Genomic DNA, 13,825 nt, shown 5'->3' on the forward strand with positions numbered 1-13,825 from the left:
TACTAACTTGCCCCATTAGGTAAAGGGACCCCTGACCATTAGGTCCAGTTGCAGACAGCTCTGGGGTTGCAGCGCTCATCTCGCTTTACTAGTCGAGGGAGCCGGCGTACAGCTTCTGGGTCATGTGGCCAGCATGACGAAGCTGCTTCTGGCAAACCGGAGCAGTGCATGGAAACACCGTTTACCTTCCTGCCAGAGCAGTACCTATTTATCTACTTGCACTTTGACATGCTTTCGAACTGCTAGGTTGGCAGGAGCAGGGACCGAGCAGCAGGAGCTCACCCCATCAAGGGGATTCGAACCACAGACCTGCTGATCGGCAAGCCCTGGGCAAGCCCTAGGCACCCACGTCCCTCTAACTTACCACATTAGTTTCAACTAAAAATGACAAACTTTATTATTATATTTTTATTTAGGAACTTGCGCTCACTTTTCAAAGCAAAAGAAGAAGAAGAAAATCACAAAGAGCCTTACAATATGAAACAAGCCATAAATACAGGAAAAGGGAATTAAAAAAAATAAATTCAATGTCAGAAGCATTACAGTAACACAATACAGTAAAACAGATAAATTAAATTCATTTCCATTTAAAACAAACAACGATCTGCCCGTAAATTCCTGTCAGTGAATAGGCTTATCCTTCTGGGAAGGCCTGCAGAAATAATAAAGTTTTTAGCATGCAATGAAAAGTATGGATCGTTTATGCCAGCCTCATTTTGAAGCCACAATCAAGTGTATCCCACAAAACAGATGCTACTGTACCAAAGGCTCTAAGTCACAGTCTCAGATCGATTGTCTGGCATATGGGGCAAAGCAATGAGCATCCCCACATATGACTGCAGGAATACAGAGAATAAGGCAGCCCCTCAGATAACTTGGTCCCAAATTGTTTAGGGCTTAAACTTGGTCCAGTGGGCAATATACAGGGAGACGAGGCAGTTCCCTCAGTGCTGCTGTTATACGCTGAGAAGCAGCCACAAACTGCACTGCTGCGTTCTGCACTAGCTACAGCTAGGAACAGGGGAGACACTTGATTCGATTCACATTTAAAAACCAAACCACCTAATTTCCATGTTCTGAAACAATACACAAATTATAATATAGCAGGCTGACATAGAACACGTCACAATAATCCAGTCTTGAGGTTAAGAATGCATGCCGAATTACCCATACCCGTCTGAAACTGGTAAAAAGCACTCCTGGTTATCAAAGCCACGTGAGCCTCCAGTGATAATGATGGGTGCTGGAGTACTCCCAAACAGCATTTCAGTTTCAATTCATGGGGAGTGAAATCCCATCCAGAACAGGTACCTGGCCTCAGGGCCGGATTTAGGTTTGATAAGGCCCTAAACTACTGAAGGTAATGGGGCCCTTTATATGTCCATCTGTCCTTTGTCAACAAATTGTCGCTGTTTTTTTGTGTTGAATATATGGTAATTTATGGACCCCATAGGTATGAAAAGCCATTTGCACATGTTGCCATGCAACCAGTCCATGCAGAATGTAGGCACCCTATATATAGAAATGAGCAAACCAGTGATATTTTAGGGAGCAGGCTAGCAGGCAGGGCCCATTACAGTGGTACCTCTGGTTATGTACTTAATTCGTTCCGGAGGTCCGTTCTTAACCTGAAACTGTTCTTAACCTGAAGCACCACTTTAGCTAATGGGGCCTCCCACTGCTGCCACGCTGCCGCGGCCACACAATTTCTGTTCTCATCCTGAAGCAAAGTTCTTAACCCAAGGTACTATTTCTGGGTTAGCGGAGTCTGTAAACTGAAGCGTATGTAACCTGAAGCATATGTAACCCCAGGTACCACTCTATTTACATCATAGGAGCCTACAAAACACTGTTGCTGTATGTACGTATCATTTTATTTGTTTTTTATCTTATATTTTGGAAATGTACATCCAGTTTTTTCCCCTTTAATTTTTTTTGGGCCCCCAAGAGAGTGGGGCCCTAAGCTATAGCTTATTTAGCTTATATGTACAGTAAATCCAACACTGCCTGGCCTATATCCTAGACATTGGAACCACTCACACACAGAGCCTCCTTTAGTTGCATGGAAGACTTTATGTGCAAAGTGTTTTATAATCCATAACTCATATTAACCTCCATCCTATACTTGTGCACTTGAAATAAACTCTTGCTGATTTCACTATACAGCTAGCCCACAAAATGGAGCACATCTTTAATTTTGTGCAAAGTGGAGCTTCGTTCCCTCTGTTTCCAATGTTCAGGCTGAGTGCTGTTACTTATGTAGCTGAAATGTCACCACCCATGCACAAGAACAAGGCATATCAACAGGCTATGGTGGACCTCACAAAACAGGCCAATAAGGAATGATCATGCACAGAAGGCAGACTGACTGTTGGGGGGTGATGGTGCTCAGGCAATTTCATCATGTCATTCATAGAAATGCAAGTTTAAGAACCTCTCTGCATGTGCTTCACAGCAGCTGGCTTTTTAGTTTGTGTTTTTCTCCACAACTATAGTTTCATTTAGCTTAAACAGTTAATATTCAGTATTAAATGCTTCTGCATGGGCCTCAGAACATTTTATGGTGCATGTGCAGAATCCTGCTTAAGCTCCTCACAGCTAGGGAAGAGCTTGTGAAGGAAATGGTGCTTCATTCTAATTGCAGTGAAGAATTATGAGCTGGGCAAACTCAGATACTGATCCAGGTAATTACAATATTCAGTGCCATCACTAGTGGTGTCATCACAGTTACAAAGTGATTTGAAGCTGGGATATCGGCACCCTATAACACCACATCACTTTAGCTTCATATTATGGCTAAGATTCCTATTTGCAATATAAAGTAGACGCCAAAATTAGGTAAGTCCCAGTTAACAGCTGACAACTGTAATGAGAGTGTAGCCTTGGTGACTTGTTTGATTTAGCTGATCAAACTGTCAGATACTATGCGCCGATGCAGCCACAGAGCTCCAGTAGATATCCTCCTAGCCCTACTCAAGCATAAGCAACTTCCTCTCTAAAAATAAACATGATTTAATGAGGAAAAACAACCTAGTATTCATTCTTTTTACCAGCTTGACAGCCAACAGAATTAATGCCAAATATGGCGCCATCAGTGTCAGAAGTTAACTAAATGTCTCTACTAGCTGTCTCTACTAGCAAAGTTGCTTGCATGAAAATAAAATGAGACAAAGGAAGAGAAGCAAAAGAAAACACAGCTGGTGTTTAAGCAAGCAGTGGACTTTTCCTCTAATAGGCTGTTTTGCCCAAAAAAATTCTAGAACTGTAAAATATGTTCTTCCACGTAACTCTTCTTTATAGCTTCTTTTGCTGCTGCTGGACTACTGCAGTTCAAGCAACACTGCTTATTCAGACATTATATTTTGATAGGCATGAATATCATTCTTGTGCATGATTTAGTAAATGCAGAAATCACATACAACATGGACTTTGGGTTTCACAAATCGGTTAGGCAGCCAAACTTGCAATCACATGCAGGTTTTAGGATTAATTTTGGCATCTGCAAAATATTTGGATCAGTCCTTGTAATGTACATAGATAATGGCAGGATCTGAGTCAGCAGCTGGCATCCTCTGGCAGCTGCTGGGTCTCCCGCAGCCTAGCTAATGTTGGCCCTTGACTTCCCTCCATATTGGGTGCCGAGCCGAGGGGGTACATAACCACCACCACCAACCCTATATTGGTGGATACCTACTCAATTACTGTGAAAACAAGAAATATTGGGGGAGGCACCAAATTTTGTTCTTGCTCAGGGTGATCCTGCTGCATACTTGTACAAAGGTCGTCCTGCTGCATACTTGTACAAAATATGTGGATAGTGTTAACATGTTTACATCCGTTTCAACAGGCGTGACCTTTCTGTTCTTTCTTATGCAGTTATTATCACATGCTTAGACTGTCCAAATAGGACGAATGCTTCTTCGTGGACAAAGTACACTCTCTGTGTCCCCTCCAGGTTGGCGAATATGCATGCAATAGAATAGCCCTTTCTCCAGACATAGCCTGCCTCTCAACCCTTTATCCACTTTTGTGGTATATAAAATACAGCAGATTCGTGTCACATTGTTTGTTCCTGCTGTATTACCGAGCGAAACAATTACTCTATACGGAAAGTGGGGGAGAAGTCATTGTCAGGGCATTTTCTGCACTTTTGGCTTGTTTTTTTTTTCTACTGATGTTCCTCAGCAGCGCAACTGGAAAGGGCATTTCTTTAAGGACTTTAGAGGCAAAGTAGGAAAAATGACATAAGCCCCTCTTGGATTTGATGGATGCACTCTTCTATTTGAAGTTCACTCACAGTCTTGTGCAAGAATGCCTGGGTCACTCCATCCAGGCCTCTAATGAGGCAGTGCATGAGCACTTGCAGTTTGCAGGCCTTTTCTTTAATCAGAGATTGGGTAACACTCAGGACTGATAGGCTTCAACATCAGATCTAAACAGAAAATAACATGCTCGATTTGCCCTCTGAAGGTGGGTTGAGCAAATCTTTGTGATGTATCGGAGCATTTGCTGGCTGCAAACGCACGTGGTGCGGTTCCTATTTCTGTCGGCAAATACAAATTTTTCACTCAGCAGGCTTAATCAGAGCCAACTCAAGAGGAGAAATAACAAAAACTCAACAGCCCTTAGCAACTCAGCATGGCATAGAGGGATTTAAGACTTTAGCATTTTATCTCCATCAGTATGAAAATGTATGAGGAAATCTGAACTTTGGATTTGCAAATAAACACATTTTACACATTATAAACCATCCATTTTAACCAATGATGCTTAAGCCTTTTGCTATGCTGTTTTCCCTTCTCATTTTGATGCCATTTTCGTTTAATAAAGCAGGCTCACTACATTTGGGCTTCTTTCCACGGAAAAGCATTTCATAGTGACACGACTGAGCTAGGCTGTGCGAGTAAAAGTCAAAAGCACAAATCTTCCGGAAGGATGGCAGATTTGGATAGATAGGTAAGTCAAGAATAAACTTATTAAATGCCCTGCAGGGGAGATCCTATGATAAAGCATGCCAAGGTGGGCAGCTCTGAAAGCTTCCTTCGGACCCCAGACAACTGGAAGAACTTAGGCACATTGGTTCATCTAGCTCAGGATTGTCCACACTGATTGGCTGTGGTTCTCCAGTGTTTAAATCAGGAGATCTTTCCTGTCCTACCTGGAGATCCTGGGAATTGAATGTGGAACCTTCTGTTTGCTCAACAGATGTTGCACCACTGAGCTATAGCGCTTCCCCAAATGATTTTGAGGTGTGACCATCGTTTTGTTTTTGTAGCCCTTTGACACCAAATTGTGGTGACAATACCTATTTTTAATAAAGTTTACTATGAAACTCTCACATTAACCATTCCGCACTGCGGCGCAAGGCTGGCCCCTTACACGTCGCCACAAATGAAGCAGTGCATCACCAAAAAGAATGAAAGAAAAGGGTACAGATTTCCATAAAACTTGCACAGGCTAATATATATGTATAGATACAAATTTAGAAATAGTTACCATAGTTAAAATAGAAATATATCTCACCACAGTGGGGAAGACAATAACCAGGCATTTGTGCCAGCTCCATCTACTTTCCAGGTCCAACTGTAAATGGGCAACGTCAAGACCCCTGCTCTCTGTCATGGCTGTTTATGTTGCCTTCTCTGACAGCAAATGGAGGACTATTCATCTCTAAAGTAGGACTCCATGGCATGCATGGCTTTCCTTCTCTCCCTAACAAATAAACTCCTAACTGAAGAAGAACTCAGAAACAGATGACTCTTAGGAATAAAGAGGCATAAATAGTAAACAATCTGACTTTAAAAAGAATAAAAATGCATTAGCATTTCACTAAACTCCATTTTAGGGACGCGGGTGGCACTGTGGGTTAAACCACAGAGCCTAGGACTTGCCGATCAGAAGGTTCGAATCCCCGTGACGGGGTGAGTTCCCAATGTTCGGTCCCTGCTCCTGCCCACCTAGCAGCTCGAAAGCATGTCAAAGTGCAAGTAGATAAATAGGTACCACTCTGGCAGGAAGGTAAACAGTGTTTCTGTGCACTGCTCTAGTTCACTGTGCACTGTGGTAAGCCAGAAGCGGCTTAGTCATGCTGGCCACATGACCCGGAATCTGTATGCCAGCTCCCTTGGCCAGTAAAGCAAGATGAGTGCTGCAACCCCAGAGTTGTCCGCAACTGGACCTAATGGTCAGGGGTCCCTTTACCATTAAACTCCATTTGAATTCACTTATACAACAGTATTGCTATATCACTGATATTGGAGGTGTTGGTGTTATAAAACCCCAAAGCAGGCACAGGTAAATTCGGCCCTTCAGATGTTTTGAGACTACAATTCCCATCATCCCTGACCACTGGTCCTGTTAGCTAGGGATGATGGCAATTGTAGTCCCAAACCATCTGGCAGGCCGAGTTTGCCTATGCCTGCCCCAAAGGATTTGAGATGCAGCTTCTTTAAGCAGTGCCTTTTTGTATATGGACCCACTCAGCTGTTGACCATCAAGGGAAGCTCTTCTCACCAAAATAGCCAAGCATGAAGTAATGGGCCTCATTTTTCTTTCTTGTGAAATGTGCTAAAATCCAGAAGACACTTCCATTGTAGGCCTCATCCGTTGTTGGGGAGCATGTAAAAGGATGTAACAGATGTGCAAGAGATGCTTATGGTCCCACATGCTGTCTATGCTCAACATAGCATGGAATCCCCTCTCCTACTTGCCTTTCCAATATCCTGTCTCATGAATATGTACTGAGAACTTCAGAGAGATGGTGCTAAAACAGTAGCTGGGTTCACCAGAAAAAGAATAAGCGCATATGCATAACATTTTGTGATCTGTGAATTATATTATGTTTGTGTCACACATCACACAATGCTCTCTACATCTGGATGCACCATGAAAAAAATATATGAAGCCACTGCAATAGAGTATCTTCAAAAGAACCCATAAGAAACTGTCTCTTAGGGCCATTTCACCTGATTTTTCCCCCCTTAGGTAAAGGTACCCCTGCCCGTACGGGCCAGTCTTGACAGACTCTGGGGTTGTGCGCCCATCTCACTTAAGAGGCCAGGGGCCAGCGCTGTCCGGAGACACTTCCGGGTCACATGGCCAGCGTGACATCGCTGCTCTGGCGAGCCAGAGCCGCACACGGAAACGCCGTTTACCTTCCCGCTGGTAAGCGGTCCCTATTTATCTACTTGCACCCGGAGGTGCTTTCGAACTGCTAGGTTGGCAGGCGCTGGGACCGAGCAGCGGGAGCGCACCCCGCCGCAGGGATTCGAACCGCCGACCTTTCGATCAGCAAGTCCTAGGCGCTGAGGCTTTAACCCACAGCGCCACCTGCGTCCCCTCTTTTTCCCCTTACATGGAAATAAATACAAGTTTAGCTTACCATAATGTTTGAAGGGCAGCACAAGTGAGTTCCATGCTGTGAATATATTGTTCAGGCAACAGCTGCTACGTTCCTTGAGGCATTTGATGTATGTGATGTACGGAGGATCGATGTGGCAAGTTGTGCTAGACTTTAGTGGGAAGTGAAGAGAATCACCACAGAGGAGCAATGTGATATGGGGAAAAGGTATCATGTAGACTGATCCTAAGAAGAGGAAGCAGAAGAGACTGGGGTGGTGGTGGGGAGATAAATAAAACAGATTCAGTGAAGTGTTTTGTGAAGCAGACGTGTAACTTCAGCAAAGCGCCTCATTCTCCCTCAGGAGCAGGGCCAATCTGGAAGATGGAAGGGGCTTCTCACTCAATTGACTTTGATTGCTCCTGCATCTGAACCTGAAGGAGATGCTCTCTCATTCTCAAGGGGCCATCATGAACCAACTGGGGAACATTTGAGAAGCAGCAGTAGTATTTTAGCAAAGACTGCAGTTTTTATGAGGGAAGTGAAATGCCCATTGGTTGTGAACATGCAACGTTTAGCTTCTTTGAGGTAGAAGGATCCTGATGTGACCATAAATAAACACACAGACCCAACCTGCTTAAGCTCTACAAACAATAGGACTCTCTCATTAAAACGCACACTCTTTCTCCATAGCTAATTCATGCTTGGCTTTCCCCATTATTGTTGTACACAGTGCTATTTTTCTAGAAAAAGAGGTGTTGGAACTTGCCACAAATGCCTCCCTTGTACTCTTATAATGGCAATGGCACTCAGCTGAGAGATGCCAGAACTGAGTTCCAGTGAATTCCGGCTGGGGAAAAAAGCCTAGGTTGTACTAATAATGTTTCTCAACCTTGGGTCCCCAGATGTTGTTGGACTACAACCCCATCATCCCTGAGCTCTGGCCTTGCTAGCTAGGGATGATGGGATTTGTAATTCAACAACATCTGGGGACCCAAGGTTGAGAAAGGCTGTACTAATTGCTAGATTGCCACTTCCATAATCCTGGCTATTGGACATGTTTCTGGAGGCTGATGGGAATTGAAGTCCAGTAACATATGGAGAGCAACAGTTCCCCATTCCTGCTCTGGGACACGGTTGAACAGCACTAAGAAGCTGTTCAGCATTGCAACTGGACCAGGACTGTATAGCATGTGTGCTTATGTGTGTATATTACAACACACATGCATACATATTACAGAATATGCACAATTTCATTTAAAAAACAAACGAACAAGTGGTGAATCCAGAAAGTATTTTTATAACTTCCACAGACATCTGATATATAAAGAAGTGGTCGCTATGTAGAAGTACTTTGGAATCAGAGGGAGAAAAGCAAAGGTCTAACTACCATGTAAACTCATTTGAAATGTCATGTCTTATTAGAACCCAATAAGTGGAATGTCTGTTTTCACCCTTTGGTTGAGCCATCAAATTTGTCAAAATTTTATGATAATTCATTCCATCACTCCTCAGACATTTACATGACAGGCAGTCGTTTTGAGGGGGGGGGGGAGAGGGAATATCCCTGTAATCCTACACTTCATGTTAAACTGCCTCCAGAGAGGTTTTTAAAACACTCCTCATCTGAGCAAAGCCCTAAATTTCTCACTTCCACTTATGATTTGCTGCCTTTCTAGAAAATGACAATAAATTGGCTCTCTGCCATTCTTGACCTCTCAGCTTCTGAACCTTGCCTGCCCAAGCCTTAACTTTGCTTGCTTAAGTCAGTAGCAACAGTGTCACACAGCCATTTTTTTCCCAAGGGGGTTCAGGGATTTTGCTCTCCTGGATAGCTAAGCTCCCCCTCTAGTGTTCAGTGCTCATCACATTATTCCTTAGATGAGTAAGAAAAGAGAGATGCCACTTTACAGCCACTTTACAGCGATAAAGCACAGCTCATGCCCAGTTTATAGCCTCAGAGTGTAATGATACAAGTGCACAAAGGTAAATATATATTTCTTGAAATCTGGGCATATCAGCTTCTTCCCCTCTCTATAAAGTAAATCATAACTACCTGTAAAACACACACACAAACCCTCACCCTTCGCCTGGTCTCACATACAAACTAACTGGCGGACAGAGAGCATAGCGGCAAAAGTCGGCTTGGCGAAGAGTATATGGCATGGCTTTGTTTTTTGAGAGGAACTATGGAGCTTGTACGTGACTGCATCACTTCTCATTGAGAATCAAGGCAAAGGCATTACTTATTTAGAGGCCAGTTGCAAACAGAGCTGAAGTGGAGATGTTTCTTCCTTTCTTTTCTTTGTAATAACCCCTGAGAGCACCCCTCATCTTAGGCTGGGGGGTATATTGTCTTACCCCATACTGCCTTACCCCCATATGCTCATTTGAATGCTTCCATCTGCAGAACTGGCACTGCTACAGATCTCACATAATACTCATTCTCAGAGCTTTTTTTCTAGAAAACAAGGTGCTGGGACTGCATATCATTGAGTACTGCCAAGGAAAAAAAAGCGCTGCCGTTAACTTTTTACAGAAAATATCTCCCTGTCTGCTGGCATCAGGAAATTTTTCTACTTTCTTTTCAGTGCCTGCTTAAAGCATTTTTGTTCAAATATAGAAGCTGCATTTCGCTTGTTAGATACTGTGGATTTTAATTATCTCTGGAATGTTTTAAAATACCTTTTTTTCTTGAGAACACGAATGTTTTATTTTGTATTTTTGTAAACTGCTTAGGTTTTCTGACAAGCGGTATGCTTGCAAAGTATGCAAATTTTGCTGTATGCAAGAGCATATGCAAATTTTGTTAATTAAATAAACGAAAGCTACAACTGCCTTGTGTGTGCTGCCACTAGCAAGAACACCTGTGGAACCCAATCTGACATGCTTCTGAGCAGACTTGCATTGTTAGAAGCTAACAGGTTTGCTGTGGCATAAAGTAAGCCTGTTAGCCTTTTAAGGCAACCCCCCTCCCCCAAAAGTGCTTCAGGTAATAATCAGGCTGCCGGGAGTGGAGTGGTGGGGAGAGAAGAGACTCCCATCTGTCATGCTGCCCATAGAGGAAATCCTCTCCCACCCAGGAAAAAATAGGCCTCAATTATTCTCTTTCCATCTCTATTCAGGGGAATGGATCTGAGAATTGTGAAATCTCCTAGTGATGCAGCTACAAAAATAAGATTGTCCATTTGTTGAGCATTCCTCCTGAAACACTGTAGTACTGTTGTAGCGCTGTAGTGTTTCTGCCAAACCCAATTCTATTTCCAATGATGATGATGATGATAATAATAATAATAATAATAATAATAATTTATTATTTATACCCCACCCATCTGGCTGAGTTTCCCCAGCCACTTTGGGCGGCTCCCAATCAAGTGTTAAAAACAGTACAGCGTTAAATATTAAAAACCTCCCTGAACAGGGCTGCCTTAAGATGTCTTCTGAATGTCAGGTACTTGTTTATCTCTTTGACATCTGATGGGAGGGCGTTCCACAGGGCGGGCGCCACTACCAAGAAGGCTCTCTGTCTGGTTCCCTGTAGCCTCACTTCTTGCAATGAGGGAACCGCCAGAAGGCCCTCGGCGCTGGATCTCAGTGGGGGTGAAGACGCTCCTTCAGGTATACAGGACCGAGGCAGTGTTATCTCTGTGAAATCTCAGGAACGCCAAACTGATCGTTGGGTGTATCGGTATTTGGCCCTTACTGGCCCTGCCATTCTCCCCAAGTCAAGCTTATGGGGAACCGCTTCACTCTCAGTTTAGGCACAAATATACTGGAATGAACATACTGATATCTAAAAAAAAACACCAGCCTTGCTTGGGCATCCCCTATACCTTACTTCAGTTTGTAGAACTGAGGCAATAGTGATTTATGCCAGAATTTGCTTTGAGAATGAATTGAGGGTGGTGGTGGGGACTGTCTATATAGTGAAATCCATTTTACACACCCTTAAACAGAGAATCTGTGATCAAAAAGTGACAGTTTTGAATTACTGTAAATTATGAAACACTCACCTTATGCGTCTTAAGGAAAGTGTATGGCTTAAAACAATACAAAAAGATTTAAGGAATATTTCCAGGAGGAAAAACACACAACATACGATGCCCCAGAAGCAACATGACAGCACAATGCTCTTCTAATTTACTTAGACACAGATGCATTCTCAACTCTTTGTCACAATCATGTGGGAATGTTGTCTGTTCCCAATCATGCCCGGCCAAGAGGGATTCAGCCACATGCTGAACAACAACAAAGATTTCAAAAGCTCTTTACTTATACACCCCAATGACAGATATACTAGGTTTTGTATCATATTCATAATAGCCTTTTTATATAGCTGACTGGCAGCTGACTTACGAAACCATCTCTTTTATCTTGGTTGCGAGAGGACAGCCCAGTCTACTCACATTGCAAAATGAGCCATTTTCACCTATTTGTTAGGAGAGTGGGCTGCCTGTTCCCACAATGCACTCTTCCTGGCAGCTGCAATGTTTCAGGCTGGGATGTGAGTGTACAATTAATTTGGCAATAATCCTATGGACTGAAATCTCACTGCTATGGAGATATGCTGTCACCATATGTCTGTCAGGGCACATCTGGATGCTTGAGAGAAGTCTATTGAAAAAAGCAAGATGAGACAACCCCACACTATTGGTACAATAACAATTGGGCATGGATTGCGCTCTGCAAATATTGATACCCACGGTGGCTCAGCTATTGCACTTCCATAGTGTTCTGGTAGATGAAAGATTAGCACAGTTTAAGATCCATGAGTGAATGGATTGGGATTTAGATTTGTTGAGCAAATGAGATGGTGTTTATTTTCATGCCAGAGTAGAAATGCGTATTGAGTCATATGCCCTCATGAAGGCTCCCAGTGGCTACTAATCAGAATGGTTATGCCCCCCCCCCCCCGTTGTCAAAGGCAATATATTTTTATATATCGGTTTTTAGGAACTGCAAGTGGGGACAGCACTGCTGCACTCAGGTCCTGCTTCTTATTCATACAGAGGTACCTCAGGTTAAGAACTTAATTTGTTCTGGAGGTCCGTTCTTAACCTGAAACTGTTCATAACCTGAGGTACCACTTTAGCTAATGGGGCCTCCTGCTGCGCCGCTGCCACACGATTTCTGTTCTCATCCTGAAGCAAAGTTCTTAACCCGAGGTACTATTTCTGGGTTAGTGAAGTCTGTAACTTGAAGCGTCTGTAACCCGAGGTACCACTGCATCTGGTTGACCACTGTGAAAACAGGAAGCTGGACTAGATTGGTCTTTGGCTTGATCCGAGGCCATTTCCTATGTTCTTGTGTTCATATTTAAAGTAGTTCTTGTGCTGAATTTCTCCTCCTTCTCTAGTTACCCCGAATGTAAATTATCTGTCCATTTATAATTCCGCCTATCTGTCTGTCTCTTCTAAGTTGGTCTACATGGGGCTATGTTTGAATGGGTTCAGAAACTTCAGCTGGTGCAGAATGCGGCAGCCTGTCTTTGACAGGTAGAGGTCCTTTCCTCATATTTCATCTGCTTCGAAGCAACTAAGTGGCTGCCAATATGCTTCTGAGCCCAGTTTCACACTGCTGGTTTTGAAGATTAAGCAACTCCTTATCTCATGGAATGCCTTCTCCCATATTGCATTTAAGATCTTCTACGAAGACTTTACTCCGTGTTGCATCTTATGCGGAGGCCAAGTCTGAAAGGAGCAGGGCCTTCTCTGTGGCAATTCTAATACTCTGCAACTCCTTCCCAAGATGTATTTATTTAGCCTGTTGAAGCCCATCCTTCCCTAGGAGAGCCCTCCTGGTACCTACTAGATAATCATCTCAGGTGAATACATTATTGCTCTCTAGGGCATTCAAATGATTTAAATTTTAAATATTGGAACTATGCTCCATTTTAAACTCTGCTCTTTTGATGAATATTTTATTATGTTATTTATTTACTTATGTTAATTGAGCTGTTTATTGTTCTGTGTTTTTGTTTTAACTGCACCGTAAAATATTCTGAGAGAAACTATAAAGATTGGCATATAAATGCCTTAAATAAATACAAATGAAATCCTTTTTTTAGAGAGCGTTTGTGGTTTTTTTTGGGGGGGGGAGGGTGGCTCTTTTTTATTGATTTATTGTGATTCATTTCTTTTGTTGGCTGTTGTATAAGAACAAGATAAAGATAAATAAATCAGCTTTGGAAAAATGCAAGATTTTAGGGAATAAGTATGTGTGTGCAATTTTATATATTATTTATTATTTCATTTTCTCCAAGTTGCTAAAGGTGGACTACATTCCACTTCCAATTTTAAGTGGATGCATTTTTTTAATGCTGAAGAAAAGTTGTTAAAAACCAACCTACAAATAATGGTTAAATATAATAAAATTGTAAAAAGTGAACATAAAACTACATTTCAGAAGTAGGTTTATTAACCTTTTCCATATATGTAGCATGATATGCAGAAGCTGGAGGTTATGAGTTGCCGCCATGTCACATTA

At 42.6% G+C, this 13,825-nt stretch overlaps 1 long non-coding RNA gene across 1 annotated transcript in view; it reads left to right on the forward strand.

Annotated features, from left to right (window-relative positions):
* Positions 1-13,825, forward strand: part of LOC309380368 — a 664,373-nt gene that overhangs the window by 193,544 nt on the left and 457,004 nt on the right. The window lies entirely within an intron of this gene.

The sequence above is a fragment of the Podarcis melisellensis genome (genome assembly GCF_964234715.1).
Source record: "Podarcis melisellensis genome assembly, chromosome: 11".
NCBI classification, from domain to species: Eukaryota; Metazoa; Chordata; class Lepidosauria; order Squamata; family Lacertidae; genus Podarcis; species Podarcis melisellensis.